Raw genomic sequence first — 13,113 nt, 5'->3', positions numbered from 1 at the left:
ACCTAACCCACACATAACCATGGGTGCAGTCTGATAACGGGATTTGTCAGATCCTATGGTACCATAACGTAATACTGGTCGGTTCGGCCAAAACTAATGAATGTTATTCGTTATGTAATTACAACCAACAAGTTTATCCACATTATCGAAATCGTTATTAATTTAATATAAACCCTTTTAATCATTTTCGAAACCATCGTTAAAAACATCAAAATCATTTAACACATATGAATCACCCCAAAACAATCGAAAACAATAAAATAGGGGAACTATGTACTCACATGAAAATGCTTAGAAGTCTTGAACAACAACCAAGCGAAGCTAGAGGGATCACGGAAATCAATCGGCACCTAATATAAGTAACTACGTAAATAAACCGGACCTAAATCGGAAGATCGGATAGGATGAGGTTTCGTAAACCAAATGAGTATTGGAACTCATATGACATGGTTTAACAAAGCCTACATACTAAATCGAAACCTAACCTAAGTGCTTACGACCCATTACTACCCGTTTAGGTAGCTTACGCTACTTTAACGCGTCGTTCGCATAAAATGCGTTCGGACCACCTAACTAGTCCTATGACAAGTATTATATGCCTTAACATGTCTAATAATGTTACCTAATCAGTTTAGATATAAAAATTTAGGTTACATATGCTTAAAATGAATTTACGCGTAAAAAGGGCATTTTGGTCATTTTCCTAAGGCATATAAACTACCTATCATAGGACTAACTAAACGAAGTGACCATAAGGTATAACCTCAGAAGGTTATTCCCTATACAACTATGGTCACTAAACATTCTTGGTCGGATCCTAATGATCGACCAAACGGGTCTAGTTCGAAAGTCTAAGCGGTTGATAAGACCGCTTGACTTACGACTCTATACAAGCACTATACTAAAAGTGACGAGCTAAACATGTTAAAACATGTTTATTTAAGTTAGAAAACAGGTTTTGATATCAAAACAAAGGGTTTTGATACCCAAGAGTAGTTTGGTTACAAAATACGCATGAATACGCATTTTGGCCGAAACTACGACTCGTCACTACGCCTAATAAACGTGGTAATCAGTAGGTTTAGTCACACGGGACTAAAACCATCGTGATTATGCTCACGTTATGAAGTTCAACAAACTTCCTGTTGACCATAGACTGGTCAAAGTAGAAAGTCAAACATTGTTTGACTTTTACGCTTAAAACGCATAAAAGCGTGAAAGAATACTTACAAAGGGTCCAAGCTAAAAGATCTTGATTCAAATTGCTCAGGTATGAAGTGCTAAACCCCAACTTAGAGCTATTTGAATCAGATTGTGAGGAATGAGAATGAAGTTGTTGGGTTTATATAGATTTCAATAAACCGTTAGGATCGTTTCTCGCATTTCGTGCTTCGATCTTGGCCCTCCACTTGGGCACATGTGACACCTGTGTCACCACCACCATCAAACAAATACCAGCCAATGAAATATTGTATTTCATACTTGGGATCTGTATAAATATGTGTATCTTTTGCACGTATCAATTCTTGTTCGATTTCGGGTTTTAAATCGCTTTCTTGAAGGTTATACGCGATCTGATTCGTAAATATAACCAGTTTAATGCAACAAACACTCCGGAATAGTGAAATAGGCTTAACATACCTTAAATAACCCTTACATAACTTAGAAATAAGTTTTGAAGGGTTCGGTATGCTGAAATAAACTTTATTGATCAATAAAGACTAAAAGCGTCAAAAGTGCATAAGTTTGCATTTTTGCGCATATCTTACGTCCTGAATATATCCGGACATCCAAAAATTTATGTAATCATTAAAATATTTTATTTTAGTGATTGGCATGATAAAATTCCATTCGTCGCTTAATTTGGATCGTTTTTGCGTTCGTTACGACTTCCGTCGTAATTAACCGAATAACGCAACCGTACAGCCAAACGAACCGACATCCGTGATGTCTGTGAGCACATTTTAAGTTCCCTATACTTTAGTATCATTTTAGAGCCTTGAAATGAGGTTAAATGGATTTAAAGTGCCAAAAAAATCAAGTTTTACAAGTGTAGGGACCATTTTTGAAATTTCTGGCAGATTCAATGAACCTAGTCCATTTTGAAGTGTTAATGGTTTTCACCCTGGTTTTGCAAAACCATGGGATGGTATTCAATGAACATAGTCCACATTAGGGGCTCCCATGGTTTTTGAAAACCATGTGCCCACATGTAAGGTCTAGATCAAATCACGTTTTTCGACGAACGATCTTAACGGTTCAAGGAAATCAATAAATACCCCTCACCCATTTCATTCTTCGTCACATTTGAATCTGATTCTAAACTCTCTAAGTGGAAGTATATGCTTCCTACCTGAGAGTGAATCGGGTTCGAATCTTGCGGGGACCTTCTGTAAGTATTCTTTCGCGTTTTTCATTCGTTTTAGCGTTAAAGTCAAACTGCGTTTGACTTTCTGCATTTACCAGTTTATGGTCAATGCGAAGTTCGTTTGAACTTCATAACGTGAGCGTAATCACGATGGTTATAGTCCCTAGTAACTATACCTACTGATTACCACGTTATCTAGGCTTAGTGACGAGTCGTAGTTTCGATCAAAATGCGTTTTCTCGCGTATTTTGTAACCAAACTACTCTAGGGTATTAAAACCGTTTGTTTTAATACCAAACCTGTTTTCTAACTTTACTAAACATGTTCTAGCATGTTTAGCTCGTCGCTTTTAGATTTGTGCTTGTTTAGGGTCGTAAAGGTAAGCGATCTAATCAATCGCTTATGCTTACGAACCCGACCCATTGGTCGATCTTTAGGATCCGACCAAACACATTAGGTGACCATAGTTGTATAGGGAATAACCTTCCGAGGTTATACCTTATGGTCACGACGTTTAGTTAGTTATATGATAGGTAGTTTATATGCCTTAGGTAAATTACCAAAATGCCCTTTTTACGCATAAATTCATTTTAAGTCTATGTAACGAAATTTTTGACATCTAAACTGATTTAACAACAATATTAAACATGTTAAGGCATATCTTGCTTGTCATAGGACTAGTTAGGCATTCCAAACGCGTTTTACGCAAAAGACGCCTTAAAGTGGCGTAAGCTACCTAAACGGGTCGTAATGGGTCAAAAGCACTTAGGATAGGCTTCGTTTTAGTACGTAGGCTTTGTTAAACCATATTACATAAGTTCCCATACTTATTTGGTTTACGAACCCTTGTACTACCCGATCTTCCGATAGGTCTGTTTCTTAATGTAGATACCTATATAGGCGTCGTTTGATTCCGTGATCTTCTAGCTTTGCTTGGTGGTTATCCTAAGACTTCTAAGCACCCTCAAGTGAGTACATAGACCCCTCTTTTACTGTTTTCAAACATTTTGGGGTGAAACACATGTGCCTACTTGTTACTTTCATGATTTCATGCTTTTATATCATATACTTGCTATGTTCATTAGTACACTATTAGTACATGATTTCATTATGTTGCTATGTATGCCCATTGTGTGCATACTTAGTACATCGTTTTACATAACATTTCATGCTATGTATGTTCATCATACTTAGTACATTTTACAGCACATGCTATGTATGCCCATTGTGTGCATACTTAGTACATCGTTTTACATAACATTTCATGCTATGTATGTTCATCATACTTAGTACATCGTTTTACAAGACATCTTATACTTGGTATCATGCTATGTATGTCCATCCGTCGCATACTTCGTACATTGTTTGTGCATTCTTACCTATGGTTTGGTTGTTACATATTTCACTTGCCATACATGACATTTTGTTTACACAATACTTGATTGACATTTGACAACGGTTTAGACATGGGCAATTTACATTGGTGGTTTATGTGGGTAAGTGATTTGAGTAACGAGACGTGTGTAATGTGATACAAGCATGGTGGATACGCCGCTGGTACTTCCTATATATAAGTGCTTGTATTATATTACATGGCGTAGCGTTATTTAAATCATTCATTTGGATTTATAAATTTTTACACAAATAACATATTTTTCACAAGACATTGTTTTACAAAACAGTTTGTTTTATATAAACTCATTTTTACTTCGTTATTCATTTAACCTTACATTATTCTTTTAACTATACATATCTATCATCGATTTTCAAACGTTTTATAAAAGCAAACACTTAAACTGGATTCATGACAAGTTTTTGGTTAAACATTTTCTTAAACCTAAGTCATGGATCCTATTTTTCATTAAACCTATGTACTCGCCGGCATTTTTATGCTGACGTATTTTCACATGTGTTTCAGGTACAATAGTTGATGATATTTGATGACGATATTGATGCATGCTCACATAGGATTGGACGAGACCTTAGTGACATTAAAAGATGCAAGACTAGTTAATTTTTGTTATGTTTCTTTATTGTTAAGACATTGTAACTCATTTAATTCAATAAAACGAAATTTGTTTAATCCATGGTTATGAAATAATGATTCTGTTACAACACTCCCCGACGTTTCCGCCACGTTTTGTTGTTTTACGTGGTCGGGGTGTGACAGAAAAGTTGGTATCAGAGCCAATGGTTATAGAGAATTAGGTTATTAGTAATGCTTTGACCTAGACTATAACCTTCCTAGGACCCTAACGCGAGTTTACTTGCGTTTAGTCATAAAACAATACCGTCACTTATCCTTAGGTGACAACCACAACAAGAACATAAATTTGATCTGCTTTGAAAACTAATCATCTGTTCTAGGATGATTGATTACTAGGTTTTGAACCCTTTGTTATAAGGTTTCAAACCCTTTAAGTTTTCAAAATTTCGTCAAAGTTTGGGTCTAAATAATGTGAACACGTGCAAACTGGAAGAGTGGGTGCCTGTACCCTGAGTTTTCTGTCTAAGGCTAGAGTGTTCGTACAAATCCGCAGTATCGGACCAGTCACTCTTACCTGGGAACTCTTGGGGTGAGTGTCCACTTATAGGCGAGCATGTCTTCGCGATACATTATATTGACCCGCTTACTTTGATTAGTCACTATCTCATTTGTTTGCCTTTGGTAACAAACAAATGGTCACAATCTTCATGCGTTGTCATTCTCTTTTGACTATCTTTTGCTTGTTTCCTCATATGCCTTCCATTGTCTTCAAGATGCCTCTTCATCGCAACAATACTCAAATGTTTAAACCTGGTGCTGCAATTACCCAACGAATAGGCATCGTACTCAAGAGGACCGTTGATTTAGCTACCACCATGACTCGCCTCAGGGATGAAGCTGTATAAGGGAACTGCTCCTTGGTGCAATCAATGCCACCGTCATCATCCGAATCAAATACCCTGTTTTAAGTGTACCCACAGTGGACGATGGGGACATTTGGTTAACATGTGCCGGTTTGCAATCCAAAGCAAAGCTGTTACAATCTTGCTGCTGCTTAACCTTCAATTTCTGCTTCATATGTCGCCTTGGCATATCTAGCGCCTCAACCTCATGAACTTTCTACCTTGTGTATCGACGTAAGCACGCCTAGTGCAGGGTGTCGGAACACCTCTCGTTACACAAACTCCAAAATCCATATAGGATCTTTCTATCCTCATAATTAGATCCTTGTGGGTGAGTAACATTCATCGGAGTCCTTAATTAAATTCTTTGTATGATTCAATACGTACATTACAATTCAATAAGGACAAAGCCGAATTCCTATTAAGATTTTTCTATCTTCATAGATAGATTCTTGAAAATGATTAAAGTGCCAAATGAAATCCACGGATTGGATTCCTGGTGTACTTTAAGTATCCGCGTCCAAAGATAACAAATTAATAACTGAGTTAAGCAACTATGTCATTATGTGCTTATGTGTTCCCTTTTATGCTTTTGGGGTAATCCAAGTTTTTTGTTATCCAAATCCTCGTAGAATCGTCCATATCATTCGTATAAGGGATTCATAGTAGGATATCAAAAGGTACTACCTTAATCCTTAATGAGCTTTTACGTGATAGTAAGGACCCCTGGATTATATTGTACTATTCCATAATTAGACCCCTTGAGTGGTCTAGTTAAACAAATTGATCCAAAAATCTAGTTAGGAATATCATGTGATGATATGGCTGAAAGGACTCCTTGGTGGCCTAGTTAAAAAGGTAATCTGTCGATCTAATTAAAAAGGACCCTATGGTAGTCTAGTCACCCTCATCACAAGTTTAATATTCCTCCCCAAAACTGTGCAAGGAATTACGTAATTATGGATGCATACATAATTATGGAATTTAGTGCACAGAAACCACAACAAGTTTTGTCGTGTATCTAGAGTTAACCCTGTTCATTTTCGTTTCTGAAGAAATTGTGGAAAATGACTCATTCCGTTCATTTTCGTATCTGAAGAAATTGTAGAAAATGACTCATTCCGTTCATTTTCGTTTCTGAAGAAATTGTGGAAAATGACTCATTCCGTTCATTTACGTATCTGAAGAAATTGTGGAAAATGACTCATTCCGTTCATTTTCGTTTCTAAAGAAATTGTGGAAAATGACACATTCCGTTCATTTTCGTATCTGAAGAAATTGTAGAAAATGACTCATTCCGTTCATTTTCGTTTCTGAAGAAATTGTGGAAAATGACTCATTCCGTTCATTTTCGTATCTAAAGAAATTGTGGAAAATGACTCATTCCGTTCATTTTCATTACAGAAGAAATTAAGGAAAATGACTCATTCCGTGCATTTTCGTTTCTAAAGGATACCCATTAAGGAAAATGACTCATTCCGTGCATTTTCGTTTCTAAAGGATACCCATTAAGGAAAATGACTCATTCCGTGCATTTTCGTTTCTAAAGGATACCCATTAAGGAAAATGACTCATTCTGTGCGTTTTTCGTTTCTGAAAATTTTCCCTCGAAGGGAAATGAATATCCCTGATTTTTCCTTCATTTCCATTTCTGAAGAGTCTCCGTTAAGGAAATGACAGGATATTGCCTTGCATATCTTTGGTGGCTACTTGACACGAAGTCACAGATAGACTCCTACGAATAAATTTCGGGACGAAATTTCCTAAAGTAGGGGAGACTGTGACACCTGTGTCACCACCACCATCAAACAAATACCAAGCCAATGAAATATTGTATTTCATACTTGGGATCTCTATAAATATGTGCATCTTTTGCACGTATCAATTCTTGTTCGATTTCGGGTTTTAAATCGCTTTCTGGAAGGTTATACGCGATCTAATTCGTAAATATAACCAGTTTAATGCAACAAACACCCCGGAATAGTGAAATAGGCTTAACATACCTTAAATAACCCTTACATAACTTAGAAATAAGTTTTGAAGGGTTCGGTATGCTAAAATAAACTTTATTGATCAATAAAGACTAAAAGCGTCAAAAGTGCATAAGTTTGCATTTTTGCGAATATCTTACGTCCTGAATATATCCGGACATCCAAAAATTTATGTAATCATTAAAATATTTTATTTTAGTGATTGGCATGATAAAATTCCATTCGTCGCTTAATTTGGATCGTTTTTGCGTTCGTTACGACTTCCGTCGTATTTAACCGAATAACGCAACCGTACGGCCAAACGAACCGACATCCGTGATGTCTGTGAGCACATTTTAAGTTCCCTATACTTTAGTATCATTTTAGAGCCTTGAAATGAGGTTAAATGGATTTAAAGTGCCAAAAAAATCAAGTTTTACAAGTGTAGGGACCATTTTTGAAAATTCTGGCAGATTCAATGAACCTAGTCCATTTTGAAGTGTTAATGGTTTTCACCCATGGTTTTGCAAAACCATGGGATGGTATTCAATGAACATAGTCCACATTAGGGGCTCCCATGGTTTTTGAAAACCATGTGCCCACATGTAAGGTCTAGATCAAATCACGTTTTTCGACGAACGATCTTAACGGTTCAAGGAAATCTATAAATACCCCTCACCCATTTCATTCTTCCTCACATTTGAATCTGATTCTACACTCTCTAAGTGGAAGTATATGCTTCCTACCTGAGAGTGAATCGGGTTCGAATCTTGCGGGGACCTTCTGTAAGTATTCTTTCGCGTTTTTCATTCATTTTAGCGTTAAAGTCAAACTGCGTTTGACTTTCTGCATTTACCAGTTTATGGTCAATGCGAAGTTCGTTTGAACTTCATAACGTGAGCGTAATCACGATGGTTATAGTCCCTAGTAACTATACCTACTGATTACCACGTTATCTAGGCTCAGTGACGAGTCGTAGTTTCGGCCAAAATGCGTTTTCTCGCGTATTTTGTAACCAAACTACTCTAGGGTATTAAAACCATTTGTGTTAATACCAAACCTGTTTTCTAACTTTACTAAACATGTTCTAGCATGTTTAGCTCGTCGCTTTTAGATTTGTGCTTGTTTAGGGTCGTAAAGGTAAGCGATCTAATCAATCGCTTATGCTTACGAACCCGACCCATTGGTCGATCTTTAGGATCCGACCAAACATATTAGGTGACCATCGTTGTATAGGGAATAACCTTCCGAGGTTATACCTTATGGTCACGACGTTTAGTTAGTTATATGATAGGTAGTTTATATGCCTTAGGTAAATTACCAAAATGCCCTTTTTACGCATAAATTCATTTTAAGTCTATGTAACGAAATTTTTGACATCTAAACTGATTTAACAACAATATTAAACATGTTAAGGCATATCTTGCTTGTCATAGGACTAGTTAGGCATTCCAAACGCGTTTTACGCAAACGACGCGTTAAAGTGGCGTAAGCTACCTAAACGGGTCGTAATGGGTCAAAAGCACTTAGGATAGGTTTCGTTTTAGTACGTAGGCTTTGTTAAACCATATTACATAAGTTCCCATACTTATTTGGTTTACGAACCCTTGTACTACCCGATCCTCCGATAGGTCCGTTTATTAATGTAGATACCTATATAGGTGCCGTTTGATTCCGTGATCTTCTAGCTTTGCTTGGTGGTTATCCTAAGACTTCTAAGCACCCTCAAGTGAGTACATAGACCCCTCTTTTACTGTTTTCAAACATTTTGGGGTGAAACACATGTGCCTACTTGTTACTTTCATGATTTCATGCTTTTATATCATATACTTGCTATGTTCATTAGTACACTATTAGTACATGATTTCATTATGTTTTTGCTATGTATGCCCATTGTGTGCATACTTAGTACATCGTTTTACATAACATTTCATGCTATGTATGTTCATCATACTTAGTACATTTTACATCACATGCTATGTATGCCCATTGTGTGCATACTTAGTACATCGTTTTACATAACATTTCATGCTATGTATGTTCATCATACTTAGTACATCATTTTACAAGACATCTTATACTTGGTATCATGCTATGTATGTCCACCCGTCGCATACTTCGTACATTGTTTGTGCATTCTTACCTATGGTTTGGTTGTTACATATTTCACTTGCCATACATGACATTTTGTTTACACAATACTTGATTGACATTTGACAACGGTTTAGACGTGGGCAATTTACATTGGTGGTTTATGTGGGTAAGTGATTTGAGTAACGAGACGTGTGTAATGTGATACAAGCATGGTGGATACGCCGCTGGTACTTCCTATATATAAGTGCTTGTATTATATTACATGGCGTAGCGTTATTTAAATCATTCATTTGGATTTATAAATTTTTACACAAATAACATATTTTTCACAAGACATTGTTTTACAAAACAGTTTGTTTTGTATAAACTCATTTTTACTTGGTTATTCATTTAACCTTACATCATTCTTTTAACTATACATATCTATCATCGATTTTCAAACGTTTTATAAAAGCAAACACTTAAACTGGATTCATGACAAGTTTTTGGTTAAACATTTTCTTAAACCTAAGTCATGGATCCTATTTTTCATAAAACCTATGTACTCGCCGGCATTTTTATGCTGACGTATTTTCACATGTGTTTCAGGTACAATAGTTGATGATATTTGATGATGATATTGATGCATGCTCACATAGGATTGGACGAGACCTTAGTGACATTAAAAGATGCAAGACTAGTTAATTTTTGTTATGTTTCTTTATTGTTAAGACATTGTAACTCATTTAATTCAATAAAACGAAATTTGTTTAATCCATGGTTGTGAAACAATGATTCTGTTACAACACTCCCCGACGTTTCCGCCACGTTTTGTTGTTTTACGTGGTCGGGGTGTGACAGCACATGGTTTTTCAAAACATGGGAATACTAAAACCATCAAATTCCAGCCCATAGAGTGCAAAACCTTGTGTTAAAACCATCAAAACCTCAAAAATAGACCAAGTTCAATGTATTTGCCAGAAATTTGTCCCTGCACTTGTAAAACTTGATTTTTGGCACTTTTAAGCCCCGTTATCCCCATTTCAAGGCTCTAAAATAAAGTTAAAGTATAGGGAACTTGAAATGTGCTCAAAAATACCTCGGATGTCAGTTTGTTTGGTCGTACATTTGCGTTGTTCGGTTAATTGCGACAGAAATCGTAACGAACGCAAAAACGATCCAAATTACGCGACGAATGGAATTTTATCATGCCAATCACTAAAATAAAATATTTTAATGATTACATAAATTTTTGGATGTCCGGATATATTCAGAACGTAAGATATGCCCGAAAATGCAAACTTATGCACTTTTTGACGCTTTTAGTCCCTGTTGATCAAATAAGTTTATTTTTGCGCACCAAACACCTCAAAGCCTATTTCTATGATATGTAAAGGATATTTAGGGCATGTTTAACTTATGATCATATTCCGGAATGGTCATTACAGTATGAATCGGCATACTTTCGCAGTTTGTCGAAATTAGTCCTTGTAAGCGAATAAACTTGATTTCGACACACCAAACCCTCCACAACTTATTTCTAAGTTATGTAAAGGTTATTTAAGGTATGTTAAGCCTATATCACTGTTCCGGAGTGTTTGTCGCGTTAAACTGATTACGTTTATGCATCGGTTCGCGTATAACTTTCTAGAAAGCGATTTAGAGCTCGAAATCGAAAAAGAATTGATATGTGCAAACGATACACATATTTATCCAAATACCAAGATTGAAACACAATATTTCATTGATTTGGTATTTTTTTGATGGCCGTGGAGTCACATATGTCACAATATTGGTTAATGAAATCCGAATAATCTAATTCAAACAAATCGAATAAATTGATATTTGAACCGATGAACACTACCACTAACCATAAACCATCAACAGAAACATATGAGCAACAATAACAAATGCTAGGTACTCATATTCAAAATCTGTTAGCTGTGATAAGTGATAACCAAAGAACATCAAGAACTTGGAGGGGCGGATCTAGGCCACTTTTGTGAGTTCCCAGGAACCCATTCGGTTTGAAAAAAATGGAAAAAATTAGTGAGAACCTTTTATAATTTGGAAAAAAATAGTGAGGATTAGTAAGAATCTACCGAAAGGAACTCAGTAAAAAAGTTCTTAGATCCGCCATTGAGAACTTGTTGACGTAACCATTGACCAAGCCCTGCATTAACAACAAGTTATTAATGTTGTCGTTGAACCAACCTTCAACAAATAAAGGCAACTCTTGTAGGAAATGGGTCACGATTTTATTAATAAAACTAATAAAAAAAATTCTCTCTTTAAACATTTGGGAAATTGTAGTACATGAACCGTGTACAAATTCAAACGAAAATAAATATGAACTACAACATATTTAATAAAACAATCGATTCAAACCAATATATTCAAAAGATAAAGTCTTCAACTTGATCTTTAACCGCGTCTACTTGTATGGTTCGTTATGTTTTCAGTCCGTTGTGTAGGCTTCAACGAGGTCTTGAACCACGTCTTCTTATACAATAACTTCCTACAAAAGAACAAACAAATGTTGACGGTTGTGGCTGAGGCATATGTTCAACACGCTTCCCTTAAAATAGATTTCACGCCTCTACTAAAGACGGCACGTCTGTCTCCCACGGTAAAACAGCCGAAGCAGTTTGTACTGCCAGAGAAGGCCACGCGCCCGAGGTTACACCGGATAAAAACATAGTGTTAGACCTTTTGGAAATTAAGAATAGAAATCTAGTTGAATCATGTAGAAAAACTTATCTCTATATGTTCCCAACATATGGGTTATCAAGTACTTGTTCTTCAAGGACTCTTCATGCATATCTTTATGTCCCTTTCTTGTATTCTTACTCTTGTAGTTTTTATATATAAAAACCCATCAAGTTAGGCACATAGTCTACTTTTAATACGAATGACATCGAGTAGAGAAAAGTCTCACTTTATTAGAGACATAAACTCTAATAAAACTAATAAATTGACATAAAAACTTTACTTAAAAGTTTATGTTCATATGAAGAGTCTAGTACTTAATTAGAGATTTATTAGAGACGTAAACTCTAATAAAAACTAATAAATTGACATAAAAACTCTACTTAAGAGTTTATGTTCCATATGAATAGTCTAGTAAATAATTATAATTTCATTAAATTATAATCTCACTAAACTAATATCCATTCATAATATCTAAATTTCCAACAATCCCCCACATGAATGGAGATTGATCAAAACACACAAAGTTTCCAATGGAACCTCGACAGTTGAGTATTGTCGGATAAGTAGGTAGGTGTCCCTTTGAACTTTCCGTTGTGAAGCATACTTAGCCTCCTAGTGGTATGTAGACACGATGTCCTTGAACAAACCCCCATTTGTGTAGACGAAAATACACTTCACACAATACTCTCCTTAGCCGGGTCATCCCCTCATAGTCGTGTCCAATAATGGTCGTGGAACACTTTCCTGGTTCTGCGAGAGCTCTAGGAATTGTGCCCCCAATTCCATTCGAAAAGACCTCACTTCTCTCTAACATAGGTGACTCTTCTTAAATCATTAAAAGCATCGTGGTTATCATGATTACGCAAAATCATTTACCACATATTATGCTTAGCCACACAATTTGTCACTAAATTTCATAGGAATGAACTAGGAAGTATTTAAACACCCTTTTTATCATTTAGGGAGTATAACCATATATACAAGCTTATGCATATCAGCTATGTCCCCATATTGACCACACTTAGGCATATGAATTCGTTGTCATATGGAACTTAGATCTTGGGATCTCCAGTCAACTAAGGTAGGTTTCCTTCACACACC

This window comes from Helianthus annuus, chromosome 4, assembly GCF_002127325.2.
Source record: "Helianthus annuus cultivar XRQ/B chromosome 4, HanXRQr2.0-SUNRISE, whole genome shotgun sequence".
Taxonomy (NCBI): domain Eukaryota; kingdom Viridiplantae; phylum Streptophyta; class Magnoliopsida; order Asterales; family Asteraceae; genus Helianthus; species Helianthus annuus.
Note: the sequence above shows the minus strand (reverse complement) of the source record.